Genomic DNA, 19,788 nt, shown 5'->3' with positions numbered 1-19,788 from the left:
ATCATAAGGTGCCCTACTGTAGAGCGCAATGCAGTTGCTTAGAAGAGGGCTTTCTAGAATTGCTTCTTTTTGCCCCTGCTTGTCTCCAACAGCTGATTTTCCAAGAGGGAAATCTATCTCACAGAGCTACACACTAACCGTATTTCTCCTAAGGTTGCAGAGAGCTAGCTTTGTAGTGCTCTGACTGTTTTCTTCCTAGGATCGAGAGAAAATGACTGGTCCAAGGTCACTCAACTTGCTTTGTGCCAAAAGTGGGATTAGAACTCACCATTTCCTGGTTTGTGGTGGCCTGATGCCTTGAATCTCTACATCAAATACACTCTCAGATGAATGTTAGCTGGAAGTCAAGATTAAGTTTCTCCCTTATTTCTTTGCTGCCGCAAGCAATTACTCAGTTTTACTAACTGGAAATTCTCGCACTTCTGGCAAACTGTGCAAAGTCAGCAAAAAGAGATGGTCTGACAATCCCCAAAATCACAGGGATGGAATTTTCACTGGGCAATTTACCAATCACACCTTTAATGGGCTGTCAGAAATTATTTTTTCAGTGCTTGTGTTTTTGTTCTGTTTGCTTCTACTCGTCACAAAAAGGACGTGAGTACTAAATGCAGATTATTTGGACTTTCATTCCCGGTGCTCCTGTAGGAGACCTTTCCAAAATGTGTACTTTGGGATTCAACTGCGTTGCAGATTATTTTCAACTCTCAAAAAAATGTTCATTCTTATTCTACAGCAAGGATGTCAAACTCAAGGCCCGGCAGCCAGATCCGGCCCACGAGGTACTTAAATCTGGCCTGCGGGGGCTGCCCTGGAAGCGCAAAGGACTGGCCTGCAGTGCTTCTGCCCTTGAAAACGGGTTTCCAAGCACCGATTCAGCTTCAATGGCCTCATGCAATCCTCTGTTAGTTAAAACTGAGCTTTGGGAGGGCCAATGTGCGACCCTCCTGAGCTCTATTTTCACTGGCAGAGGTGTGCAAGAGGACATTGCAGCTGAAAAACGGAGATCAGGAGTCTGTTTTGACTGGCAGAGTGCTCAGGCTACCACATGCACCCCTGACACAAGTGATGTCACTTGTCATTCAACGGCACGGGATAAAATACACCAATATGCGGACGATACCCAGTTGTATCTGTCCGCCCCGTGCCAACTCAACGAAGCGATGGATGTGATGAGCCAGGGTCTGGAGGCTGTTAAAGACTGGATGGGGGTCAACAAGCTTGTGCTCAATCCAGAAAAGACCGAGTGGCTGCTGTGTTTCCCTCCCGCGAATTGGCCAAGTGTTCCATCTCTCAGGCTGGGGGGTCAAATTATACGCCCCCTCAGACAGGGTTCGCAACTTGGGAGTCCTCCTGGACCCACAGCTGACCTTCGAACATCATTTGTCAGCTGTGACCAGGGGGGCATTTGCCCAGGTTCGCCTGGTACACCAGTTGCGTCCCTACCTGAACCGGGAGGGCCCTCACAACAGTCACTCGTGCCCTTGTGACCTCTAGGCTGGAATACTGCAATGTGCTCTACATGGGGCTGCCCTTGAAGAGCATTCGGCGACTTCAGCTAGTCCAGAATGCGGCCACGCGAGCGACTGTGGGTGCACCTCGCTTCACCCACATTACACCTATCCTCCGCGAGCTGCACTGGCTGCCTGTCGATCTCCGGGTGCGCTTCAAGGTGCTACTTATCACCTATAAAGCCCTTCATGGTAGTGGGCCTGGGTATTTGAGAGACCGCCTACTGCCAATTACCTCCACTAGACCGATACGATTGCATCGATTAGGCCCTCCTCCGAATTCCATCTACTAGCCAGTGCAAACTGGCAACTACCCGGAGGAGAGCCTTCTCGGTGGCTGCTCCGACCCTTTGGAACGAACTCCCCGTGGAGATTCGGACACTCACCACCCTCCAATCCCTTCCGCGCCGCTTTGAAGATCTGGCTGTCCCGGCTGGTCTGGGGTCAAGATTCCAACCCCACCCGAATTGTGTGACTGTTGTGCTCTCTTTTAATATGTTGTATTGTTTCCATATTGGAATACTGTTTGTCTTTCCCCCCCTCCCTTTTTGAATTGTGAGCCGCCCTGAGTCCCCCCAGGGAAAAGGGCGGCATACAATAAAGGAAATGAATGAATGAATGTCAAGCTGGCCATGCCCACCCTGGCCATGCCCACCCCAGCTACCCGAGGTCAAACACAACCCTGATGCAACCCTCAATGAAATCGAGTTTGACAACCCCTGTTCTACAGTCTCCTCTGAGCAGTCTGGAAACAGCCTAGTTAAGGCCAAAAAAGTAGCAGGAACTGGAAGGGCTGTGGGTAGATAAGAAAACATATTTACTCTGCAAGAAGGAAAACAGCTGGAGGGAGAATTTTCAGTTTAAAATTGGTTGATAGGAAAGACTTTTAAAATCCTATGGGAGAATCTCATTCTGTGTCTAGAATCAAGATATATGACAACTGCATGTCACATTACATTATCGGTATACTTAATTGTTAACATAAAAATCAGAGGTACATTTAATTTCTTCTGGATATACATTTGGTTATATTTTGGACACAGTTGTCTTTGGATAAAAAAGCTCTCTTAATATCTAATCACTTCTAGTATTTATTATTATCCTATATTGCTGCCTGACTTCATGGTAATTCTGGGTGCCATACAATAACGAAATTGGAATCAACACCACCCCAAACATACCACATTCCCACTTGGAGGAAAACTCAAATTTCAAGGGAAGGACAAGAATATGTGGGAGGAATCCTGATTCCCATAAGCAGTTCAAAAGATACTATAGCTGATGACACCTAACGTCCTTTGGATATCAAGAGGAGCTGAACACTCACACCATCTCCATCCAACCTTTACTAAAGGTCATCCATAAATGCAACTAGTACAATCTCTATACTGTCAGTGTGTATGAGAGTTCATGACTGGCGGAGACACGGTAACCAGATCAGCCAATGATGAGACATGGCAACTGGGTCAGCCAGTGAGAGCTGAGATATTGGAACACTGCTATCATGTCTCCCATAGTCCTTCTTTTCATTAAACTAGACATACCCAGTTCTGCAACTGTTCTTCATATGTTTAGCCTCCAGTTCCCTAATCATCTTGTTGCTCTTCTCTGCACTCTTTCTAGGTCTCCACATCTTTTCTACATTGTGGCGACCAAACTTCATGCAGTATTCCAAGTATGGCCTTACCAAGGCATTATAATGTGGTATTAACACTTCACGTGATCTTGATTCTATCCCTCTGTTTATGTAGCCTAGAACTGTGTTGGCTTTTTTGGCAGCTGCTGCATACTGCTGGCTCATATTAAATGGTTGCCCACTAGGATTCCAGGACCCCTCTCACAGTTACTACTATTGAGCAAGTTGCCACCTATACTGTACCTGTGCATTTTGTTCTTTTGCCTAGATGTAGAACCTTACTCTTTTCACTATTGAATTTCATTTTATTAGTGCCCAAAGTTCAAGTTTGTCAAGATCCTTCTGTATCTTAAGCTTGTCTTCTGGGGTGTTGGCTGTTCTTGCCAGCTTGGTGTCATCTGCAAATTTGATGAGTTCCCCATTTATTCCCTCATCCAAATCATTGATGAAGATGCTGAAGAGTACTGGGCCTAAAACAGAGCCTTGGGGTATGCTACTGCATATTTCCCTCCATATAGATGCAGTTCCATTGAGGACTACATGTTGAGTGCGGTTGGTCAGCCAGTTATGAATTCTATCTGTGGTGATGCTGTCCAACCCATATTCTTCTACTTAATCTAGTAGTAGATTATGGTCTACCTTATCAAATGCCTTACTGAACTTCAAGTAAACTATATCAACGACATTCCTCTGGTCCATTAATTTGTCACTTTGTCAAAGAATGCAATAAGATTAGTCTGGCATGATCTGTTTTGACAAACACATGTTGGCTTTTGGCTATTACTTTGTTTACTTCTAGGTGTTCGCTAATTCATTGCTTGATTATCTTTTCCAGAACCTTTCCTGGTATTGAGGTCAAGCTGATAGGTCTATAGTTTCCTGGATCTACTTTTTTCCTTTTTTGAAGATGGTAACCACATCAGCTCTTTTCCAGTCCTCTGGCATTTCCCCAGTGCTCCAGGATCTCTGAAAGATATCGTTCAGTGGTTCTGAGATTTCATCTGCCAGTTCCTTCAGAACCCTGGGGGTGTAATCCGTCCGGTCCTGGTGATTTGACCTCGTCTAGGGTATACAGATGCTCACTTACCATTTTCTTCCCTATTTCAATTTGTGTTCGTAATCTGATTTTTGTGGTGCTGTTTTGATAGGTTGGACTGTTTTATCCCTTTGTGTAAAGACATGAAAAAGTCCAACCTATTATCTTATAATAGTATCACTTATTGTGATTCTTATAATAAGAATCGCTTATTGTGATTCTTCTTTATTGTTCCTCACTTGTAGACAGAATCTTGCCGAAGTAAAACCACGTACCATTCTCAGTAAGCATATACTCTGAGAACTATTACAGAGGAGCTGTCTTCACTCTCTTTGTCTCAAACAAATCTGAACTGAATTGTCTCTTGTTCCTTTGGGATACACTCTCTTCCTCCTGGGAATCTGGACTACATCCCATTCATATCTAGATACTTATTATGATGTCTCATTTCCCAGAGTTTCTTGATGAACACAGGAGCACCAAGAGATGACATATAGTGAGGGACCACATAGGAGCAATCTGATCTAAGGTCCTCATCCCCTGTTCCTTCTGAAACCTGTAAGGATCCATTAATCACCTGAAACAGATATCTTTAATAGATCTTTCCTCACTGCCAGTAAGACAAACAGTCCTTATAATAATGCTGATATGCACCTCTTCAGTTGTCCTCTACATGTTTTTCAAACTCTTCCAAGAGATATGCAAGAAAGCTTCTTGCACTTATTCTTCTTGCACTTATTCTTCTTGTACGCATTGATTGCATGGACACATCTGCTCTGCAGCCCTAGAATTTCCTGCAGGTACCTTATTTAAATGCTAACCTGACTTGCCCATGCCTAGCAATAGGCAATTCCTTCCTTTTCAAAACCGGAATTCCCTCTTTGGTTAGACCTAGAATGAAACGCTCTTGAATATCACATGAAATTCTGTTGGGAAATCATGAGAGAAAATTAGGTTGGGTTTCAATTTAAGTTAATGCATTTTCTATTATTAGTATAATAGAAAATCCATTTCTATTATTAGTATATTAAAAAAAGATAATGAGTGTTGCATAGGCACCCCTGGGAATTTCCCAGGGTTAAGGATGAGGGAGGAACAAAACTGAAAACTCAGATAGCAATAGCAATATCCCTTAGATTTATATACCACTTTACAGTGCTTTACATCCCTCTCTAAGCGATTTACAGAGTCAGTCTATGTCCGCAACAATCCTCATTTTACCGGTCGTGGAAGGATGGAAGGCTGAGTCAATAGCAATAGCACTTAGACTTCTATACCACTTCATAGTTCTTTTAAGCTCTCTCTAAGCGGTTTACAGAGTCAACCTCTTGCCCCCACCAATCTGGGTCCTCATTTTACCAATCTAGGAAGGATGGAAAGCTGAGTCAACCTTGAGCAGGCCAGGATTAAATTGCCAATCTACTGGTAGCCAGCAGTAAGCAGAATTAGCCTGCAGTGCTGCACTCTAACCACTGCGCCACCACGGTTCAGTGCAAAGAGAAAATATCTCATTACCGATCACTATTCCCGAATTCTGCTCTCTTCTCCAAATGGTGAAAGAGGGGAGAGGAAGGGAGGGAAGGGAAGAGCCTCCCAAATATCTTTAGGGGCATCCATAGATCTCTGGTCATATTGGGCTTTCATTTTCTGCCCCATAATCAATTCTGGCCTAGACTCTTCGGTTTTTATTTTATTTATTTTATAACCCCTATCAGTCTTTAGACTGACTCCACCTGAGGCTTCTGCAATTAAGGGGTCATTTCTTAATGCTTCCCTTCTCCCCTTTCCACCCCCACCCCTATTTTTTCTTAGCTAACTAAAATGATTCATTGACAAATGTACCTGACTATGCCCAGCATAATTGTGCAATAACAAGATCTAATTAAATCAGCAGAGTGTGATTGTTTTCTAAAACTATCAGAAGAATCCATTGCCTCGATTCACTTTGCCTGCTCGGATAGATTAAAGCTCAGATATTGACCAGATGCTGAATTTGCACATCCCAATAAAACGTTCCTTTAGCTCATGGTCTTCAGTTGACAAACCATATTCTTTGAAACATCAACAGAACAGCTGGAACACAGCCGATCACTCAAACCTGACAAATTTTTCCTTCATCATAACAGCGTTCAACTATTGCAAAGTAAGAATGACTAACAGCTGTTCGGATGCACACAAAAGCAATCAAAAGCAAGGAAGCCAACAAACAAACATGGATCTGACATTCTAATGACACAAAAAAGGAAGGAAGGAAGGGCTTGAAATTTTGGCTTGGGAGAACCTAGATCTACACCAATTAAGGTCTGACCTAAGCATAGTACACACAATTGTCTGCTACAACATCCTACCTGTCAATGACTACTTCAGCTTCAACCACAACAATACATGAGCACACAACAGATACAAACCTAAAGTAAACCAAATTCAATTGCAGAAAATACGACTACCTGACTCTGTGGTTTTACCCCCAAACCCCCATAACTTTAACCTTAAACTGTGTACCGTGGACCTCACTCCATTCCTAAGAGGTCCGTAAAGGAGTGTGCATAAGCGCCCCAGTGTACCTAATGCCCCTAACCTATTGTCCCCATTTGTTTGTACCCATTTCCTTGGTTCATGTCCATGTTTATACTTATACCTGTTATCTCGTATATGTTTGACAAATAAAAATCAATAAAGTAAATAAAAAGATGGGCCTCTCCCTTTCCTTTGATATTCCAACGCTCTGGGAAGTCTTATTTTCAAAGCCCCCTTGATTTGGTCTCCAAAGAAGAAGGGTGCCATTGAGAGACGCAGATATGAATACTACAGAAGAAAAAGCAGCATGAGGTGCCACTAAAGCAAGCTGGTTGCTAGTAGCAAGTCCAAAGCAAATGATCCTCGACTTACAACCAGTTGTTTAGTGACTACTCAAAAGTATGATGGACACCCCCGATCAAGGTTATTTTGATCCAGATTCTGAGTTCCAATGGCTGTTTCCCCCCACCATGGTACCTGATCAAATTTTGGACAACAGGCAATGGGCCACTTTATGGCCATTTGCAGCTACTACAATTCATGGCATATTTTTGCCAGAAATCGCAATTGCTTTCACGATACTAGCAAAGAAAAACACATTATGGACGAAGGATTCATTAACAACCATGGGGAATCATTGAATCTGACTCCTTCCTTTCCCCCTCCCTCATTACCTTCCTCTTTTCCTTCTTTCCCCCTCCCTTCCTTCCCTCCTTCCCCATCCCTCCCTCCTTTCTTTTCCTTCCTCCCTCCTTTTTCTTTCTTTCGCTTCTTTTTTCTTTCCTCATCTCCCTTCCTTCCTTCCTCCCTCCTTTCTTCCTTTCTGGAGAGGGGTAATAATAACTTAGCTTTTGACCTTGAGCTTAACTTTTTAATAGCAATATTTCACTTTTATTCCTTTCAAACGTATGTGCATTAATTTTAAAAAAACACCCCCTCTGATTGATTGATTCAGCCCAGATTAACCTCACAGACATAGTACATCAAAAACCCTTAAAATTGCACACATATTATTTAGACATATCTTTTGACCCCAAACTAAGCACCTGAAACTAAGCACCACCCAAATCTGAAACAAGAAAGCTGGGAGTTCCAGAATATTCACTGTTTGTTGTACCAATCCAGGTAGTTAAAGTTCTACTTGTCAGAAATGAGAATCAATAAAAGAAAAATGCAGAGGGGAAAAACTATGATTCAATAATTTAAGCATCTCGGTTGGTGGTAGTTTCTCTGGTCTTGTTTGGACTCAGAATCTAAGCAGGAGTGGGGCCTGATTAAATGCTTTGACGTGAGACTATCAGAACTCCAGACCGAATGAGAGCCAAGAAGTCAAAAAAATATCCAGGAAAAAATCAATTAAAACCAGTTCTGTACTTTTGCCAAAGTTCAGATCAATACATCAAAACTGCTTGAACATGTCTATGAAATCACTGAGAATTTAACTCAAAGATTTCCTTTTTTATTTGGCCTTTGCCTTCTTGGTTGTGGACTCCTATGCTCTGGAATAATATTTCCTAGAGATCCATATGGTTCTCCCTCTGATTCGAAAGTCTTTGAAACTGGTATTTTCCCTGGAATTTGAGAGGGAAAACAATGTGCTGCTCTTCAGGGAGAATTAATGAGTTCTTGCCATTTTAATGTAATTGTACTTCTGCTTGCTTTGTTATCAAGAATTCCAAGTAAACTCTCATTCCTAGATCAGTATGGATTTCACAACTAGCCTTGTGGTGAAACCAGAGCAATTGTGGAACTAAATATACTCAAAACCGTAGAACTGGTGGTAGGTTTTTAAGAGAAACCCTCCCATACTCCACCTCTTACAATACTAGACAACACAGTATCAACAGTAGAGACCTTCAAATTTCTAGGTTTATCATATCTCAAGACTTAAAATGTACCATACCATCAAACATGTCTTCAAAGAAGCACAACAAAGAATGTTCTTTTTGCCCCAACTCAGAAAGCTCAAACTGCCCAAGGAGCTGCTGATTCAGTTCTACAGAGGAATTATTGAGTCTGTTATCTGCACCTCCATAAGTGTCTGATTTGCTCTGCAACCCAAGAAGACAGAGACAGATTTCCACAGATAATTAGAACTGCAGAAAAAACAATACTTCCAACCTGCCTTCCATTGAGTACATGTATATTTCATGAGTCAAAAAGAGGGCTGTGAAATATCTAGACCCTCACATCCTGGACATAAATTGTTTCAACTTCTATCCTCAAACAATACTATAGGGCACTGCACACCAGAACTACACACAAGGATAGTTTTTTTCCCACAAATGCCATCACTCTGTTAAACTAATTCCCACAACCCTGTCAAATTATTGACTAAGACTGTATTACTATTATACTTCTCATCCTTCCTATACCTATCTCTTCCCACTTATGATATAACCATGTTGCTTGCATTTTTATAATTATATTGTTTTATTTGTTTCCTAGTATGATTTGGTGTGCTTATTAGTAACTTATGACTATCACTAAGTGTTGTATCTTATAATTCTTGATGAATGTATTTTATTTTTCTTATGTACACTGAGAGCATATGCACCAAAGAGAAATTCCTTGTGTGTCAAATCACACGTGGTCAATAAAGATTCTATTCCATTCCATTCTATTCTATTCTATTCTATTCTATTCTATTCTATTCTAAACTTTGGCAACTTTTAAGATGTGTGGGCTTCAACTCCAGAATTCCACAGCCAGCAGAATCTGGGAGTTGAAGTCCACATGTCTTAACATTGTCAAGATTGAAAAACACTGTTGTAGATAGTTATACTTAATAAACGTAAAGGTTCCCCTCGCACATATGTGCTAGTTATTCCCAACACTAGGGGGAGGTGCGCATCTCTGTTTCAAATCCGAAGAGCCAGCGCTGTCCCAAGATGTCTCAGTGGTCATGTGGCTGGCATGACTGTCGAAGGCGCACAGAACGCTGTTCCTTTCCACCAAATGTGGTTCCTATTTTTCTACTTGCATTTTTACATCCTTTTGAACTGCTAGGTTGGCAGAAGCTGGGTCAAGTAACAGGAGCTCACTCCATTATAAGGCGCTAGGGATTTGAACCGTCAAACTGTCGACCTTTCTGATTGACAAGCTCAGCATCTTAGCCACTGAGCCACCACATCCCTTCTAGTTATACTTAGCTGTACCTTATTTCTTCAGTATTACACTTGTATTTATTTATCCAGCCCATTCGTGATTGTGCCAGGCCATTCTCTCCAGCTGAGAGAAACAATTAGTAATGCTGAATTGTGTTTTGGAAAATAGCATCTATATCTTCCATAAACAAGGAGACAAGGTATGAAATATCTATTATTCAAAATGGGCTTCCAGGAGCAATCATAAGATAGGAACCTAACTATCAGCATGATTTCAAATATCCAAGAAGTCCAACCATTTTCTTAGGGTTCATTTCAAGCTGGAATAGACAACACACAGGGATTGCCAATCAACACAATTTTAGTCTCAAATCCGTGGCAGAAGCCCAAAGATTTACATGCTTGGTTTCCTTTCAAAAATATTTGGGGCTCCTCAGGCACTTCACACCATTAATTAATGGTTTCCAAAGTCTTATCAAGAATAATTGATAATCTTCGTCAAGCAAGTTGGCTCTAGATTCCCAAAACAATACACTAATGGTTCCTATTCAGTGCGTTAAAATTAGCTAAAACGGACAAGAATGAAACATTAGTGGATAAACTATCCAGTCAATTGAAGTTCTTTTCTTGTTGCCTTAGGTGTTAATTCACTATATATCATTATATATCACTATCGCTATGTCCTGTTATTGTCATTAACTGGTACATGTCATGAGGAATACTTCTTTGAGTACTCAAGAACTAGTAAATTAACAGAGAAGAAAATAAATGAACCAATGGATCTTCTTTCTTTCATTTCCTCAATTTCAAAATCCAACTGTAACTCTCTATATGCACATTAAATTTACACTTAAGTAGTATACATATGCTTCCCCTTGTCATGTTTTTTGGGGGAAGGGAACACATGACCTGCTTTCCAATAAATACAGATTCTACATCGCCATTTGTTATACAAAATAATCAGAGAACCAGTTTTCTGTCATTACTCAATCAACCACCTTCATTGCAGTGGTGAAATTCATTTTTTTTTACTACTGGTTCTGTGGGGGTGGCTTGGTGGGGGTGGCAGGGGAAGGAAATTGCAAAATTTCCATTCCCACTCCACTATGGCAGTGTTTTTCAACCTTTTTTGTGCAAAGGCACACTTTTTTCATGAAAAAAATCACGAGGCACACCACCATTAGAAAATGTTAAAAAAATTTAACTCTGTGCCTATATTGACTATATATAAAGTAATTTTCCCACGGCACACCTTACACTATGTCACGGCACACTAGTGTGCCGCGGCACAGTGGTTGAAAAACACTGCACTATGGGGCCAGCCAGAGGTGGCATTTGCCAGTTCTTCGGACTACTCAAAATTTCTGCTACCGGTTCTCCAGAACCTGTCAGAACCTGCTGAATTTCACCCCTGCTTCATTGCCCTGTGGGCTGCAAGCTGAATGGCACATCCATGTCTTTAGGACCTTATAAAAAGATAGGAGGGTTGGGGACAAGCTCACGTCAGGAGATAAGGTGTTCCAGAGGATCTAGACCTCTTATCATCTTTGTTGCTTTTCTGGGCACAATTTCTAGGGCCTTGGCAACTTTTTTGTAACTTGGGGACCAGAACTGGACACAGTATTTCATATTTCATGTCATCTTGATGCTATCCCCATCAAGGACTGCACTGCGCTTTTTTTTCCTGGCAAACCTTTCTCCTAATATTTGTCCATAACCAAGCATTTGCCTACAATTTGATTTAAAAATGTACTTATCCTCAACTTCCCGAATCTACATCTTACAAAGTATAATCCTGAATGATACTGTTCTGACAGAGGCTTCCCAAGAGCATGAAGCAAACTCCTTGTCCCAACAAAAAACCCTTTTATTAATTTACTGTGAGTTCTGCTTATTCTCATCCAGCAAAGTCTTTCCAGGGAGGATTTACAGTCACAGACCTTATCTGGCTTGGAGAGCTGACAGGCTGATATCTGCAAAACTTGGCAAGGAGTTTCGAGAGTCATGAACCATTTAAACAAACTAATTGTCTCCTACAAACTCCACTCCCCTTTCGCTCCTCTTTTATTTCCACTGGGAGGGGCCATTCACCATCCATCTGTGGCCTTACTCCCAAGTTGACCCCTGTTCATCTGCCTCACTAATGTCTGACTCCGAAGGCAGCTGATAACTGTCAGACAGCCCTGGCCCCATCTCTGCCTCCAGCACAGAGCCCTCATCAGAGCCTTCCCCAGACTCCAGGACTGGCCCATCTTCCTCCTCAACCTCCTCACTGTCCGAATCTGAACCAGCTCCGCAGGCCACTGGCGGGCCACAACAGATGCATATTCATGGACAACCAAAATTTGGTTGGTTGGGTGATAGTATTTTATCAAGGCATCTGGCTGCTTAAGATACATTGGAAATGGTAATCAAGGAATATTTACAATCTGACATTAATCATCCAGCTTTAAAACATATCCTTGAACTGATCCTTCGTCATGTAATTCCTAGGGATGTTAGTGACAGATTATCTCTGCCTCCTACTCAATATTTTTTTTAAAAGTGGGAAGGGAATTATTTTATCCAATCATATCTCTACTTCCTCAGTGTACATTCTCCATCCTTATGTTTTTAGGACTGGAATGTTGTCCCTGAGCATCTATCTATTTTCAGTTTCTACAGGGAAACAGAATAGATAATTTCTCTTCTAAAATTAATTCCTTTCGGATATGTCATTTCTAGGCTACCTCATTACATAAGCCCTAATGAGGAAGCCTAAAAATTACATATATCTGCTTCAGTCTTTCCCCAGGGCTCCACTTTTTATTAATAGTTAATTCATTTGTATATTTGTGTGTGTTATGGCCTAGTCCAAAGGTATTTTTACAAATACACGTTCTTGCACTACTTTTCAAGGTCAGTCACTGGGAAGAATTTAAATATTCACTGCCAAGTAACATTTTGGACTGCACATCAGGCCAAGGGGAATCTGCATCTCTCTTTAGTATGGAATTATTAATCAATTCAAAGAACTTCAAAAGTTTTGAATCACTGATGATGGATAGAGATATAATATTTTGCCTCATAGTAAAAATAGAAATAAAGGGACGCAGTGGCTGAGTGGCTAAGACGCTGAGCTTGTTGATCAGAAAGGTCGGCAGTTTGGCAGTTCGAATCCATAGTGCCGCATAACGGAGTGAGCTCCCGTTACTTGTCTAAGCTTCTGCCAATCTAGCAGTTCGAAAGCATGTAAAAATGCAAGTAGAAATATAGGGACTGCCTACGTGGGAAGGTTAACAGCGTTCCATGCTCCTTCTGCATTTAGTCGTGCTGGCCACATGACCACGGAGACATCTTCAGACAGTGCTGGCTCTTTGGCTTTGAAATGGAGTTGAGCACCACCCCTGAGAGTCGGGAATGACTAGCACATATATGTAAGGGGAATCTTTACCTTTACTAACAACAGAAATAAGTGGAAACTGGGAAAATAGCAGTATATATTTAGTCATATAATGGAATCTAAACTGGGAAAATAGCAGTATATATTTAGTCATATAATGAAATTTATTAAATATAAATATAATGTATCTAAATATAGATACATTAAGATTAGGAGGTGGAAGACTTGGAATAGGTCTATCTAAAGGTATTATGATTAACAGGATGTAAAAAATATATTGGGAAAATATAGTTTTCAAGGACTATAAATTCAGGGGACTTAGAGATATAATCTTGGGACTGACTGGATCTTATTGATAACTGTTTTTTGCGGTATTTATAAAAGTTGAGATATTGAAAATGTGATGGAATACTGAGTGATAAACTGGGAAAATAGTACAATATAGATGGATACATAAAAGAATATATTATAATTATAATGAGCACATTAAGGTTAGAAGTTGGAAGATAAAAATCCTGAATATGTAATTGTATTATTACTGTGAGCACTGTGTGAAAAATATGTCAACCCAATCGTTACACTGTCCACAAAAAATGTTGGTTGTTAAAGAAAAACTAAACAAAATATATACCAAAAAAAGTTTTAAATCACTTTACCGGTATATGAGGACTTGGGAAACCAGTCTGAGACCTGAAGCTGTGTCTGTCCAAGAAATTCTGAAACTATCTAAACAAGCATTTGGAGTCCATGTTGAACAGTCTTCAACATAGCCAAAGTTTATTAAGTAGCTTCCAAATGAAAACTAAAACATATCCCAAGTCCACTTGGTCTCAATCTAGAAGGGCCAGGAAATAAGCTCATTACAAGTGATAGACACTCTTTTTTGAGTGTCTATCAGAGATATTCTCTCTACCCATCACATTGTTCCTGGATCCATTATACTTTCCAAATATTGTGGAGTGCTTACAGCTTTCTGATCTTGGTTGTTTCCTTTGCAGACATTTCATTACCAAACTAAGTAACATCATCAGGATTAGGAGGAGTGGGGTTTGCTCTCTTTTATATACTACTGGCTTGCCCCGTCAGTTTTTGTTAGTAATGTTCTCAGGGATTCCTCAATTAGGCTGTTGTTGGCAGTTAGCTTGTTTATCTGAATTTGTCAGAGCAATCCAGTAGTATATAAAAAGAGAGCAAATCTCACTCCCTTCTAATACTGATGATGTTACCTAGTTTGGTAATGACAAGCCTGCAAGAAAACAACCAAGTTCGGGACATACCAAGGACTCCACAATTCAATCCTTAGCTAAAAAAAAACTCTTCTACTTCCCAGCATTTCTCTGCCCTTAACAAAAGAGTTAAATGCTTATTAACCGGAAGCTCTTCAGAAATCTGGATGGGACATGGATTTACATATGCTAACTGCAACCAGAATCGCATTTGCGCAGCAATGAAAAAACGATGAGATTCCATCAGATGAGACTGTAATTAAGAAAATACTAGAATGTGCAGAAATGGACAGACTAACGCTTACTATTAAGGATAAAGAAGAAACTGATTGTTTTTTGGATGTATTTTATCAATGGCTAAACAACAGAAACAGAAGTCGGAAAAGAGGAGACACAGAAAGAGGACATATTAATGTGGAGAGTTGTCAAAGAAGATATTAAGAAGTATTGTTATTATATTATTATTATATTATTAATATTATTGTGAAGAATACTATAGTACAACAAATATATGGATTATAACTGTACTCAGATCACACACTGTTCAATGGAAATTTAATATTGTATAAATAAAATGAATAAAACATTTTTTTTAAAGAAATAAGGATGGGATGGAACTTTTCAGATTCAGCATGGTCAGTTTTCCTTCCCATTGCAAGCTATGCAACCATGCCACCTTCAGTGTGTCCCAAGACAGAGCGCAACATATCATGTCAAGCAGAAATCACTATGCACATGCACCATGCACATGCAAATGGTCAGACTCTGCCTTCCCTTTTGCCCAGCTTGTCTTTGTACTTTCCTTTCTATCAATCTCTATATATATGTGATGGAGGAGAACTTCCAGGGCAGTGCCTAATTAGGCAACAAAACATACAACATGGATGTTATAATGCTCAAGATTACTTCCGTTTATTGAACTGCACTATCACAGAATAGAGTCAACGGAAAGGTGTTTTTTTCTGGATAAAGCAATAGCACTTAGACTTATATACCAGTTCATAGTGCTTTACAACCTCTCTAAGCAGTTTACAGAGTTAGCCTCCTGCCCCCAACAATCTGGGTCCTCATTTTACTCACCTCGGATGGATGGAAGGCTGAGTCAAACTTGAGCAAGTGACAATCAAACTGCTGGCAGTTGGCAGAATTGGGTAGAATGCAATACTGCATTCTAACCAATGCGCCACCATGACCCCTAATCTATTGATATTCAGAAGTAATCAGAGGATAAGATTCCTTTGTGTCTCAGTCTGATTCTTTAACAATACAGGGGGGGAAACCAATAGATATGGAAAGAGTGAGGTTTTGGTTAATTGATTACATAGCATACAGGAATAGCCAACATCCTAGATAACAGGCTCAAGATCCAGATAGATCTTGACAGACTTGAACGCTGGGTGATATTTAACAAAATGAAATTCAATGTAGAGTAAAATCTTACACTAGGGCAAGAAAAATCAAAAGTATACATACAGACTGGGCCACAGGCTCTGATCCATTATCAGCTGAGCCAGGGAGAAAGGTATATATTTAAAGTCACAACCCCTGGTATGCCCCAATTATATAAATATATACCTTTCTCCCTGGCTCATCTGATAACGGATCAGAGCCTGTGGCCTAATGGCTAAGACGTCTGCCTAATATGTAATATAGCCCAGGCTCTAATACCAGTAAGGGTATGGCTAGCTGATGAGAGCTAAATAGCTTGAAATAGATCTATACTAGTCTCCCTTTATTTATTTATCAGCACAAATAAAAAACACAAATATAACAAAGGGAACAGTAAAAATATTGGGTTTCTGTCGTGATGGACTCTTGTGACGAGCTGATTGACAGAGAATGGAAGCAGTTAGCTTCCTCCCATAATTGGGGCATACCAGGGGTTGTGACTTTAAATATATACCTTTCTCCCTGGCTCATCTGATAACGGATCAGAGCCTGTGGCCTAATGGCTAAGACTCTGCCTAATATGTAATATAGCCCAGGCTCGAATCCCAGTAAGGGTATGGCTAGCTGATGAGAGCTAAATAGCTTGAAATAGATCTATACTAGTCTCCCTTTATTTATTTATCAGCACAAATAAAACACACACACACACACACACACACACACACACACACATATATATATATATAACTTGGGGGCCCCAAAAAGGCAAAATAAAAGAAGAAGCTTAGAAAAAGATGTCACTATGGCAGCATGGTGTCTTCATTTCTGACTCCAATATATGGCTGTCTTCTAAATGTTGGGGTTTCATCTTCAGCCTAATGTTAATGTTTTTTTAATGGTTTTGAGAGTGGGTGGGAAAGAAACGATACGAGGATGGCTTCCTCCAATTGCCAAGGCATCGGCAGCAGAAAGTGCTATCTGCACAGGAATTGAGATGCATGCCACTCACAGTGATGTGCGAACATCTCTTAGCAACGCTGTGTTAGAAGAGGATTAAGAAATGCAACACGAGTCCCAATTCGAGCATCCCACCTGCCCACATAAAGTTATAAAAGCAGAAGTGCAAAAGGGGAGTGATTCTATTAGAAACCAACTCCACTGCAGCTATTAAATGCTTCTGCTTGACAGGGAAGCCTCTTTGTATATACTGAGATAGAAAAGAAATCCTTTGTCTTCAAAGCTTTATTGCTGTCATTTTGCTCAGCAGGAAATCCAATAGCAGAAGGCTTCTGAACTACTTGGGACTTTATTCCTAATTCAATGCTTTGCTAATGTACAGAAGTAAGGAATCTCTTGCATCGATTCTTACAACTGTTCATCAAGTGAAAGTTCCTGGCTAGAAGAGGGCTCAAATAGAGAAAATAGACCAGGGACCCAAATAGAGAAAAGAAGGAGTAAGGGTGACGTGGTAGCAGTATTCCACTATTTGAGGAGCTGCCACAAAGAAGAGGGGGGTAAACCTATTCTCCAAAGCACCAGAAGGCAGAAGCAACAGATGGAAACCAATCAAGGAGAAAGCAACCTGAAATTAAGGAGAAGCTTCCTAACAGTAAGGACATTAACCAGTGGAACAACTTTCATCCAGAAGTTGTAGGTGCTCATCACTGGAGGTTTTAAGAAGAGACTGGACAGCCACTTCTCTGGAATGGACTAAGGTCTCCTACTTGGTTGGACTAGAAACCTCTAGGTCCCTTCCAAATATATTCTGATTGATTGAAATCAATATTTCATAGTTGGCTTCTTACTTTTCTGGATCAAGTAGTCAACACTTAGTCATAATATTGACTAGTTTCTCCATTCCATTTCCTCTTTGCAGTGTGAGTTTATACCTTGAGAAACTTGACCTTAAAAATTAGTCTAGATTGGATTTGGCCTTGACCACCAACACACTGTAGCCACATCCCAATCAAAAATAATAAGATAGAATTTGAGAAATAATTTACTAAAAGAGACATTTCATCACACAGAACTTTTGTTCAGGAAATGGGTAAGTAGACTTGGGAAAATTAGAAAGTTGTGCAAATGTGTACATTTTACCCAATTTTTTAAAAGTTTAATAAAAAGTGAATCAAATGCCTGTTTATTGGACCCACATCACTTGGGGCAAACTCAATTATTGGAAAGCTGGTACAACCTTGGACAGGTTCAAAAGATAGACACACTCCAGGGTTACAGACTCAAATTTAAAATCAACTTTCTCTGCCCACTTTGTTTCTATAAGAATAAATATAGGATATGTCCTGTATGGTACTTTACAAAACGAGTTTTTTTCCTTACTGTTTGCAACTATTTCCCCACCCCTCCTTCTCTACTCCTTGTTTTTGTCACTTCAAAAAAAAATATTCCAGATTTTCATTTGTTGTTCAGACAGCAGATGGGTTGTCGCTGGTACTTAAGAGACAGTAGCATTAAAAAATTGACAAGCAAAATGTTAATGGTAACTTGAAACTTTATGGTAATTTGCCTTATGTTGTGGATAGCTAATAGTCAAACTTTTCTATTGATCTTGAAAAGCTTTGTCACCACCACAAACTATTCATCAAACATTAATTTCTCTAGGGAACAAGGTATGTTTAGCCTAATGAAGAGACAGTATAACTGTCGTCCAATACTTGAAAGGCTGTCAGAGAAGAGGGCATGGATTATTCCCCAAAGCACCTGAGGGCAGGACATGAAGCAATGGATGGAAGCTTGTCAGAAGGAGATTCAACCAGGAAATAAGGAGGAATTTCCTGACAGTGAGAAGGATTAAGCAACAGAATAGCTTGCCTCCCAAAATTGTAGGTGCTCCATCGCTGGAGGTTTTCAAGAAAAGACTGGACAACCATGCATCTGGGATGGAGTAAGGACTTCTGTTTTGGGAAGGGGGTTGGACTAGAAGGCCTCCAATATACCTCCCAGTCCTTTGATGTTATGATTCTTCACTGAATGTATTTGTGAAAGACAAATTGATTTGATGATGCCTTCATGCTCACATACAGTACATCTGTTTCACTAATGCTAACAACATTAGAGAAAGCATTAATCTCTTGCAATACATCAAGAAAATAGGAAGTATTTAGTGTGAGCATGCACATAGAGTCATCCATAAATCTAATGTGTATGGGAAGAGATTCTCCCAAACACATTATTTTATCTGATCGTTTCCTTGATGGCATCTCTTCATCTTGTCTCCCAAGGTCTTTCCTACTTATCATTAAATGAACGGTAGGTAACCACTGATTTAGCATGGGTTTATGATTTACTGTTTTAAATGGTATATTGTACATTTCTACATCACCAACAGCCACTTAGTTTGGGGCAATGAATTAATATTGACCAGGAGCTGTGGTGGTGCAGTATTGGAGTATTGCAGGCTAATTCCGCCAACTGACTTTACTTCAATCCTGACTGGCTCAAGATTGACAGCCTTCCATCCTTCCAAGGTGTGTAAAATGAGGATCCAAATTGTTGGGGGCAACAGGCTAACTCTGTAAACCATTTAGAGAGGACTGTAAAGTACCATGAAGCGGTATATAAGTCTAAGTGCTATTGCTATTCTTCAATAAGTCAACTTGGCTTCTTCTGTATCAAACAAACCGCCCAAAGTTTCCTCCACCTTTGATGATGTTCGTCCATTGGGTTCGAAGAGAACCTTCACATCTCACAGGTTGTGGGCTGTCCATGATGTGTCCATAGGTGGCTGATAAGGTCTATATGGGCACAGAATGTTCTGCCACATGTCAGGCAGACACATGTGGGCACCACTGTTGCAGCATTTGCAGCTCTGGCTTTGTGTAGTGCTCGCTTCTCTTGTGCTTTAGTGGTTGTTCTGTCCTCAGATGTCTCATAGCCTTGGTGGATCAGCATGCACCAGATCGATCTTGTATCGAGTGGTGGTGTCAATATCCAGGGATTTGAAGGAGGCTTTCAGCGTGTCTTTGTATC

At 40.5% G+C, this 19,788-nt stretch overlaps 1 protein-coding gene across 1 annotated transcript in view; it reads right to left on the bottom strand.

The window, feature by feature from the left end:
- LOC116518724 (calcium-activated potassium channel subunit alpha-1-like) overlaps positions 1-19,788 on the bottom strand; it is a 354,617-nt gene that overhangs the window by 334,606 nt on the left and 223 nt on the right. The gene's annotated exons all lie outside the window — the stretch shown is intronic.

The sequence above is a fragment of the Thamnophis elegans genome, chromosome 15 (assembly GCF_009769535.1).
Source record: "Thamnophis elegans isolate rThaEle1 chromosome 15, rThaEle1.pri, whole genome shotgun sequence".
Classification (NCBI taxonomy): domain Eukaryota; kingdom Metazoa; phylum Chordata; class Lepidosauria; order Squamata; family Colubridae; genus Thamnophis; species Thamnophis elegans.
Note: the sequence above shows the minus strand (reverse complement) of the source record. Positions and strands in the feature narration are given on the sequence as shown.